Source organism: Moschus berezovskii, chromosome 9 (genome assembly GCF_049115385.1).
Source record: "Moschus berezovskii isolate FMDL1 chromosome 9, NW_MosBer_1.0, whole genome shotgun sequence".
NCBI lineage: Eukaryota > Metazoa > Chordata > Mammalia > Artiodactyla > Moschidae > Moschus > Moschus berezovskii.
Window position 1 is genome coordinate 29515178 of NC_142468.1, and position 10299 is coordinate 29525476.

Sequence of the window (10299 nt, forward strand, 5' to 3'; positions counted from 1 at the left end):
CTACATGCAATAAATGCTGGAGAGGGTGTGGAGAGAAGGGAACCCTCTTACACTGTTGGTGGGAATGCAAACTAGTACAGCCACTATGGAGAACAGTGTGGAGATTCCTCAGAAAACTGGAAATAGAACTGCCATATGATCCAGCGATCGCACTCCTGGGCATACACACCGAGGAAACCAGAATTGAAAGAGACACATGTACTCCAATGTTCATTGCAGCACTGTTTATAATAGCCAGGACATGGAAGCAACCTAGATGTCCATCTGCAGATGAATGGATAAGAAAGCTTTGGTATATATACACAATGGAGTATTTCTCAGCCATCAAAAAGAATGCATTTGAATCAGTTTTAATGAGGTGGATGAAATTGGAGCCAATTATACAGAGTGAAGTAAGCCAGAAAGAAGAACATCAATACTATATATTAACGCATATATATGGAATTTAGAAAAATGGTAACCTGAACCCTGTATAAGAGACTGCAAAAGAGACATAGGCATTTAGAACAGTCTTTGGGACTCTGTGGGAGAGGGTGAAGGTGGAATGATTGGGGAGAATGGAATTGTAGCATGTATATTATCATAAGTGACCAGTCCAGGTTCGACGCATAAATTTTCCTCTGTTCATTTCTTTGCATTTGTGCTTTTTTAATAAAAATACTTTAAAAAAAATAAATAAATAAATCTTGGAAGAATTTTCTTCAATGATGTCTGATAATTTGTGCTAAGTGTTCTTGTTTCTGTCTTAAACTAGGGTACTATTTCTTTAGTTACCAATTTTTAGGATTTTTTTCTTCTGCATCCTAGCAGATCTCGAATATGGCCTACACTTTTCATTTAACTAAACAGGTGAAAGTGTGCTGTTACCTTCTTCACTACTGTAAACTCCGTATATCTGAGTCAGTGGCAGACAGTGAGAGAAGATAAAGTCTTTTGAATTGGATGATGAAGAATCCTAGGAATAAGCACAAATGTAGCTAAAGCAGAGGGAAAACTTAGTTTGAGGAGTGTGGTTATTTCATGAGAGTTCATATTCCTCTCAGAATGTATCAATTTCAATTTCATCTTTTTCTGTATATTTATGGGTACCTAATTGATAGTATATTAAAAAGCAGAGACATTACTTTGCCAACCAAGGTCCGTCTAGTCAAGGCAATGGTTTTTCCCGTGGTCATGTATGGATGTGAGAGTTGGACTGTGAAGAAAGCTGAGTGCCGAAGAATCGATGCTTTTGAACTGTGGTGTTGGAGAAGACTCTTGAGAGTCCCTTATACTGCAAGATCCAACCAGTCCATTCTAAAGGCGATCAATCCTGGATGTTCATTGGAGGGACTGATGCTAAAGCTGAAACTGCAATACTTTGGCCACCTCATGCGACGAGTTGACTCACTGGAAAAGACTCTGATGCTGGGAAAGGTTGGGGGTGGGAGGAGAAGGGGACGACGGAGAATGAGATGGCTGGATGGCATCACCGACTCTGTGGACATGAGTTTGAGTGTACTCCGGGAGTTGGTGATGGACAGGGGGCCTGGCGTGCTGTGATTCATGGGGTCACGGAGAGTCGGACACGACTGAGCGACTGAACTGAACTGAACTGAATTGGAAGTCTGGAGAGGTGCATGAAAGACTGGGAGCCAAATGCTATTAAACTAGTGTATGTATCTGGTTGGCCAAAAAATTTGTTCAGGTTTTTTTTGTTATATCTTATGAAAAACTTGATCAAAATTTTTGGCCAACCCAATACTTTCTACATGAGTAGAGTATCAAGGAAATGACTGAGAAGTTAGCAGTGACCTCAGACTTGTAAGAATTACTTAACCAGGGTTGCAGACAAACTAACCTCTCTAAAAATTGTTTAAAATTACAAATATAACCTAGCAATTCCACTTCTAGGTATATAGCCAATGGAATTGAAAATATACACATTCACAAAAAAACCTGTGAATGAGTGTGCATAGCATTATTCATAATAGCCAAAAAAAGTAGAAATAGACCAAGTGTCCAGGCATTGATAAATAAAATGTGGCATATCCATACAATGGAATATTATTCCACTAAAACATGAAGTACTGATTCACGCTACAGTATGGATGAAACTTAAAAAAACTACACTAAGTGAAAAACATCTGACACAAAAGGCCACGTAATTGTGTAATCAATCCCACTTATATTAAATTTCTAATGGACAAATCCAAGGTGACAGAAGGTAAATGAGTTGTTTCCAGAAGCTAGCAGGATAGTGGGAGGAATAGGGAGAAATGAGGAGTGACTGCAAATGGGTATGGGTTTTGTTTTTTGAGGTAATGAAATTATTCTGAAATGAGATGGTGCTGATGTTTGTGCACTTTTGTGAATATACTAAAACCCAGCGAATAGTACACTTTAAGAGGTGTGAATTTTATGGAATATGAATTTTATCTCAAAAAGATGTCTCAATTCCAGTCTTTATTAAAGACTGGAAAGAAACATGAGAAAAATTAGTTTTCTGAGATTTGGCTTGGAAGCGATTTTCCTCATGTTTAAACATTGTATAATTTTATTATTCAGAATTTAGAATTAAAAATAAAGTGTGAATATTGTAGAGTATGGGAATTGTATCAGCAGAGCTCTAGCATCAATGTGTAACATCGAACACAGCAAGCCAACAGTTCTATTGGTCAAAGCCAGAGAGTTTGATGCCACTGAGTTTGAGTCTAAACAAAATAAGGGATTTTGGCAGGAAAGCCTAAAGTCATCTTGCATTCCATATATACAAATGCTATGATGAAGAACAAGCATATCATCTGCTATAGATGACAAGGGCACATATGTCAAGAAACTTCACTGCCATCTGCAGAGTAACTCATCTAATTATTCCAGTAATTACTAAATTGGAAATCAAATGGCTATGAAGTTCGGTCACATAGTTCATACTGAAAACTTCCTCAAAGTTAAATATATCTCTCACATTCCACTGGAGAGCCCCATCTATTGATTCACAAGCAGTGGCTAAAGGAGAAGACAGAGCATGCAAAGACATGAACAAAGAGGCCCCTGAATGTCACATGGTCAAGGATGTTTGTACATTTCATTCCACAGCTGTTGAAAAGGTTAAAAAAAAAAAGGCTAGCCAATTGCAGCCATCTGACTCATAAGTACTAGATATAACATAAGAGGAAACTGAAATTTTACTTAACAAAATGCTAAGGCAGGGAAATCAGAAATAACTGAGCAATGATAATAGAAATAATTAAAGAGTAAAGTTATAATTTCTCAGGAATAAGCTTTCTTGGCACTGCTCTGAAGATTGTGAGGAATCTCATTAAAAACAAGAGGAAAGCCTGAAGTAAATCTACACTCTACTCACTGAAACACCTCTACCATCCTTGAGTAGCCATCAGCCTGACAGTCCTATTTTCCATCACACCATTTTGATTTCATTCATCCCTTTAAAAAGCAGCATTGGAGGAGAACAAGATGGCGGAAGAGTAGGTGGACGTGGACGCTCCACGGATACATCAGAAATACACCTTCAGACACAGAATTGCACACAGAACACCAGCTGAGAGCAGACAGGAGTACCTGACTGGCGGAAAAGAAAATACAGAACCACGCAAAACTCAGTAGGAGGAAGGAACTAGGGGAAAAAACAAGAGTGTTAGTAGGACTGCACCTGCCCTCAATAGGCAGGGGAACTGAAACAGGGGTCCAATCTCCACATCGGGGCAACTGAGTCAGAGGAGAAACATTTAAGGCTGAGAGTCAAACAGCTGATCTGTGGCAGTCTAAATAGAATGAGAATCAGACAGTCCTTGCCACAGCCATACTTACCCCAGACAGGGATGCCAGTCCCCTAGAAGGTGCAGCAGCTGGAGCTGGAGTTTAGGGATTGTGGAGCAATCCCAGGGTGAGGGCTGCTGTTGACTGTGGAGAGACTGATAAAGGGGGATGTGACGGAGGAGATTGTGGTGGGAAATGCCTGTGGAAGAAAGCCAGGCAGCCATGGAAGCAAGGTGATACTGCTCAGTCAGGCATTGGGGGTGGAGCCATCACCATAGCCTCTCATAGCCCACATGCCAGCATCGGCAGCTGAACAATAGAGAGGCAGGCCCATCAAACGCCTGATGCACTGAAGTCCAGAGTAGGTATTAAGACTTTGTATTTTGTTGTCTTTCTGTAATGATGTTGTTTTTAAATGCTATGTACTCAGTGAGTGATATATAAATGTTCTTCGTCTACCTCTATTTAACCTTGCATATCTATTCTTTCTTTTCTTTCTTTCCTTTCCTCTAAACATATTTGTTAGTTTTGTTTTCACTGCTTTATTCCCCACTTGGCACCTTGCTTTAGTTTTGTTTTCTGGTTTGTGCTTTAGTTAATTTTGTTCAACTGATAAATATAATTTTTTATTTACTTTGTTCACCAGGTCAATCTACTGTACTTTTAGTTGGACTGTTTTGATTTTGCTTATGGGTGTACATGTATTTGTGTATACTCCATTATTTTAATTAGTATTTGCTTGATTCTGTAATTGCCATTTGTCTGGGGTTCATCTTTGGTTTCTCGTTTTTGGGTATTTGTTTTCATCTCACTTAATGCCATAACAAACCACTTGTGGAATCTTCATTCCTGACCAGATTAAGCCCTGATCCTTTGGAGTGGGAGCACTGACTCTAAGACCCTAGACTACCAGAGAACTAACCCTGCTGCTACTGCTAAGTCACTTCAGTCGTGTCCGACTCTGTGTGATCCCATAGACGGCAGCCCACCAGGCTCCCCCGTCCCTGAGATTCTCCAGGCAAGAACACTGGAGTGGGTTGCCATTTCCTTCTCAAATATTGAGAACTCACACTAAGGAAACCACTTGAATGCAAGACGTGGCATCACACAACCACCAGTAGCACACTGTGCAGGACACTCATCTAAACAACAAACAAAACAAAAATACAAACCCAATCATCAGCAGACAGATTTACCAACTCACTCAGCCTTACCCATCAGAGGAAAAACAAACAAACAACAAGAACAACAACAACAAAAAAAAAACCTCAGCACAAATCTCACCCTATATGAAGCTTACACAAACCACTGGACCAACCTTAGGAGGGCAGAAACCAAGAGGAAGAAAGAATTCAGCCTTGAAGCCTGGGGAAAGGAGACCTCAAACACAATAAGTTAAAAATATATATATAATGAAAAGGCAGAGAAATACTACACAAATGAAGGAACAAATTAGAAACACAGAAGTCCAAATAAATGAAGAGGAAATAGGCAAACTACCAGAAAAAGAATTCAGAATAATGATAGTAAATATGATCAAAAACCTTGAAAACAAAATGCAGAAAATGCAGGAATCAATTAACAAAGACCTAGAAGAATTCAAGGATAAACATACAGAAATAAACAACACCATTACTGAAATTAAAAATACTCTGAAAGGAATCAATAGCAGAATATCTGAAGCAGAAGAATGAATCAGTGAGCTGGAAGATAAAATGGCGTAAATAAGTTCTGAAGAGCAGAAAAAAGTAAAAAGAATGAAAAGAACTGAGGATAGTCTCAGACCTCTGGAACAATATCAAATGCACCAACATTTGAATTACAGGGGTCCCAGAAGAACAAGAGAAAAAGAAAGGGTATGAGAAAATTTTCGAAGAGATTATAGTTGAAAATTTCCTCAACATGGGAAAGGAAATAGTCAATCAAGTCTAAGAAGCACAAAGAGTCGCATATAGGATAAAGCCAACGAGAAACATACCAAGACACAGACTAAACACAAAGAAAGAATGTTAAAAGCAGCAAGGGAGAATCAACAAGTAACATACAAGGGAAACCCCATAAGTTTGACAGTTGATCTTTCAGCAGAAACTCTGTAGGCCAGAAGGGAATGCGCAGAATATATTTAAAGTACTGAAAGGGAAAAATCTACAACAAGATTACTCTATCCAGCAAGGATCTCATTCAAAATTGATGGAGAAAGCAAAAGTTTTTCAGACAAACAAAAGTTAAGAGAATTCAGTACCACCAAACCAACTTTACAATAAATGTTAAAGGAACTTATATAGACAAGAAATACAAGAGAAGGTAAAAGATCTACAAAATCAACACCAAACAATTAAGAAAATGGCAATAGGAACATATATATCAATAACTGGTTTAAATATAAATGGGTTAAATGCTACAACCAAAAGACACAGACTGGCTGAATGGATACAAAAACAAAACCCCTATATATGCTGTCTACAAGAAACCTACTTCAGACCTAAAGACACACATAGACTGAAAGTGACAGATGGAAAAAAAATGGGAAGCAAAAGAAAGCTGGAGTAGCGATTCTCATATCAGACAAAATAGACCTTAAAATAAAGAAGATTACAAGAGATAAGGAAGGACACTACATAATGATCAAGGCATCAATCCAAGAGGAAGACATAACAATTGTAAATATCTATGCACCCAACATAAGAGCACTTCAGTACATAAGACAAACACTAACAGACATAAAAGGAGAAATTGGCTAACACAATAATAGCAGGAGACTTTAACATCCCACTCACACCAATGGACAAATCATCAAAACAGGAAATTAATAAGGAAACACAAGTTTTAAATAATACATTAGATGAAATGGATTTCATTGATATCTTCAGGACATTCCACCCAAATGCAGAAGAATATACCTTCGTCTCAAATGCACATGGAACATTCTCCAGGATAGACCACATCTTGGGTCACAAATCAAACCTCAGTAAATTTAAGAAAGTTGAAATCAAGCATATTCTCTGACCACAACGCTATGAGACTAGATGTCAACTACCAGAAAAAACTGTAAGAAACACAAACACAAAGAGATTAAGCAATACATTTCTAAATAACCAACAGGTCACTGAAGAAGTCAAAAGGGAAATCAAAAAAATCTAGAAACAAATGACAATGAAAACACAATAACTCAAAACCTATGGGATGCAGCAAAAGCAGTTCTAAGAGGGAACTTTATAGCAATACAATCATCCTACATCAAAAAACAAGAAAAACATCAAATAGACAACCTGACCTTATACCTAAAACAACTGGAAAAAGAACAAAAAATAACCAAAATTAGCAGAAGGAAAGAAATCATAAAGATCCAAGCAGAAATAAATGAAAAAGAAATGAAAGATAAAATAGTAAAGATTAATAAAACTAAAAGCTGGTTCTTTGAGAATATAAACAAAATTGACAAACCTTGGCCAGACTCTTACAGAAAAAAAGAGAGAAGAATCAAATCAATAAAACTAGAAATGAAAAAGGAGAGGTTACAACAGGCAATGCAGAATTACAAAGGATTATGAGACTATTATGAGCAACTACATGGAAATAAAATGGATAACCTGGAAGAAATGGACAGATTCTTAGAAAAGTTCAAACTTCCAAGACTGAACCAGGAAGAAATAGAAATTATGAACAACTCAATTACAAGCACTGAAATTGAAGCTGTGATCAAAACCCTCCCAAAACACAAAAGCCCAGGACCAGATGGCTTAGGAGAATTCTATCAAACATTTAGAGAAGAGCTAATGCCTATCCTTCTAAAACTCTTTCAAAAAATTGCAGAGGAAGGAGCACTTTCAAACTCATTCTATGAGGCCACCATCACCCTGATACCAAAACCAGAAAAAGACAACACAAAAAAAGAAAACTACAGGCCAATATCACTGATGAACATAGATACAAAAATCCTCTGCAAAATTTTAGCAAACAGAATTCAGCAATACATCAAAAAGCTCATACACCATGATCAGGTTGGGTTTATTCCAGAAATGCAAGGATTCTTCAATATACACAAATCAATCAATGTGATACACCATATTAACAAACTGAAAGACAAAATTCATATGACAATCTCAACAGATGCAGAAAAAGCCTTTGACAAAATTCAGCACCCATTTATGATTCAGTTCAGTTCAGTTCAGTTCAGTCACTAGGTCGTGTCCGACTCTCCGTGACCCCATGAATCACAGCATGCCAGGCCTCCCTGTCCATCACCAGCTCCCGGAGTTCACTCAAACTCATGTCCATCAAGTCGATGATGCCATCCAGTCATCTCATTCTCTGTCGTCCCCATCTCCTCCCACCCCCAATCCCTCCCAGCATCAGAGTCTTTTCCAGTGAGTCAACTCGTCGCATGAGGTGGCCAAAGTATTGGAGTTTCAGCTTCTACATCAGTCCCTCCAATGAACACCCAGGGTTGATCTCCTTTAGAATGGACTGGTTGGATCTCCTTGCAGTCCAAGGGACTCTCAAGAGTCTTCTCCAGCACCAAAGTTCAAAAGCATCAATTCTTCAGCGATCAGCTTTCTTCACAGTCCAACTCTCACATCCATACATGACCACGGGAAAAAACATAGCCTTGACTAGACGGACCTTGGTTGGCAAAGTAATGTCTCTGCTTTTTAATATGCTCTCTAGGTTGGTCATAACTTTCCTTCCAAGGAGTAAATGTCTTTTAATTTCATGGCTGCAATCATTCTCTGCATTGATTTTGGAGCCCCAAAAAATAAAGTCTGACACTGTTTCCACTGTTTCCCCATCTATTTCCCATGAAGTGATGGGACCAGATGCCATGATCTTCATTTTCTGAATGTTGAGCTTCAAACTCTTCAAAAAATGGGGAGGAACCTACTTCAACATAGTAAAGACCATATATGATAAGCCAACAGCAAACATTATTCTCAATGGTGAAAAACTGAAAGCATTCCTCCTAAGATCAGGAACAAGACAAGGGTGCCCACTTTCCCCACTATTATTCAACATAGTTCTGGAAGTCTTAGCTAGAGCAATCAAAGAAGAAAAAGAAAAGGAATTCAGATTGGAAAAGAAGCTCTCACTGTTTGCAGATGACATGACACTGTACATAGAAAACCCTAAAGATAGTATCAGAAAATTACTAGAGCTTATCAGTGAATATAGCAAAGTTGCAGGAAAACCAGAAAGAGAAATTAAGGAATCAATCCTATTCACCATTGCAACAAAAAGAATTAAATATCTAGGAATAAACTTACCTAAGGAGACAAAAGAACTGTACACAGAAAATTATAAGACGCTAATAAAAGAAATCAAAGATGACATAAACAGATGGCAAGATGTTCCACGTTCCTGTGTAGGAAGAATCAATATAGTGAAAATGATTATACTACCAAATGCAATCTACAGATTGAATGAGATCCCTATTAAATTACCAATGACATTTTACACAGAACTAGAAAAAAAAATTCACAATTCAAATGGAAACACCAAAGATCCCAAATAGCTAAAGCAGTCTTGAAAGAAGAATGGAGCTGGAGGAATCAACCTTCCTGACTTCAGATTATACTACAAAGCTACAGTCATCAAGACAGTATGGTACTGGCACAAAAACAGAAATATAGACCAATGGTATAAGATAGAAAGCCCAGAAATAAACCCATGCATCTATTAGTTCAGTTCAGTTCAGTCGCTCAGTCGCGTCCGACTCTCCGCGACCCCATGAATCACAGCACGCCAGGCCTCCCTGTCCATCACCAACTCCCGGAGTACACTCAAACTCATGTCCACAGAGTCGGTGATGCCATCAAGCCATCTCATTCTCCGTCGTCCCCTTCTCCTCCCGCCCCCAACCTTTCCCAGCATCAGAGTCTTTTCCAGTGAGTCAACTCGTTGCATGAGGTGGCCAAAGTACTGCAGTTTCAGCTTTAGCATCAGTCCCTCCAATGAATACCCAGGAGTGATATCCTTTAGAATGGACTGGTTGGATCTCCTTGCAGTATAAGGGACTCTCAAGAGTCTTCTCCAACACCACAGTTCAAAAGCATCGATTCTTCGGTGATCAGCTTTCTTCATAGTCCAACTCTCACATCTATACATGACCACGGGAAAAAACATTGCCTTGACTAGACAGACCTTGGTTGGCAAGGTAATGTCTCTGCTTTTTAATATACTATCAAGGTTGGTCATAACTTTCCTTCCAAGGAGCAAGCGTCTTTTAATTTCATGCACCTCTGGGTACCTTATATTTGACAAAGGAGGCAAGAAGATACAATGGGGTGAAGACAACCTCTTTAATAAATGGTGCTGGGAAAACTGGACAGTTATATGTAAAAGAATGAAATTAGAACACTTCCTAACACCATACACAAAGATAAACTCAAAATGAATTAATGACCTACAGGTAAGACCAGAAACTATAAAACTCCTAGAGGAGAACATAGGCAAAACACTCTCGACATAAATCCCAGCAGGATCCTCTATGACCCACCTCCTAGAATAATGATAAAAACAAAAGTAAACAACTGGGACTGGATT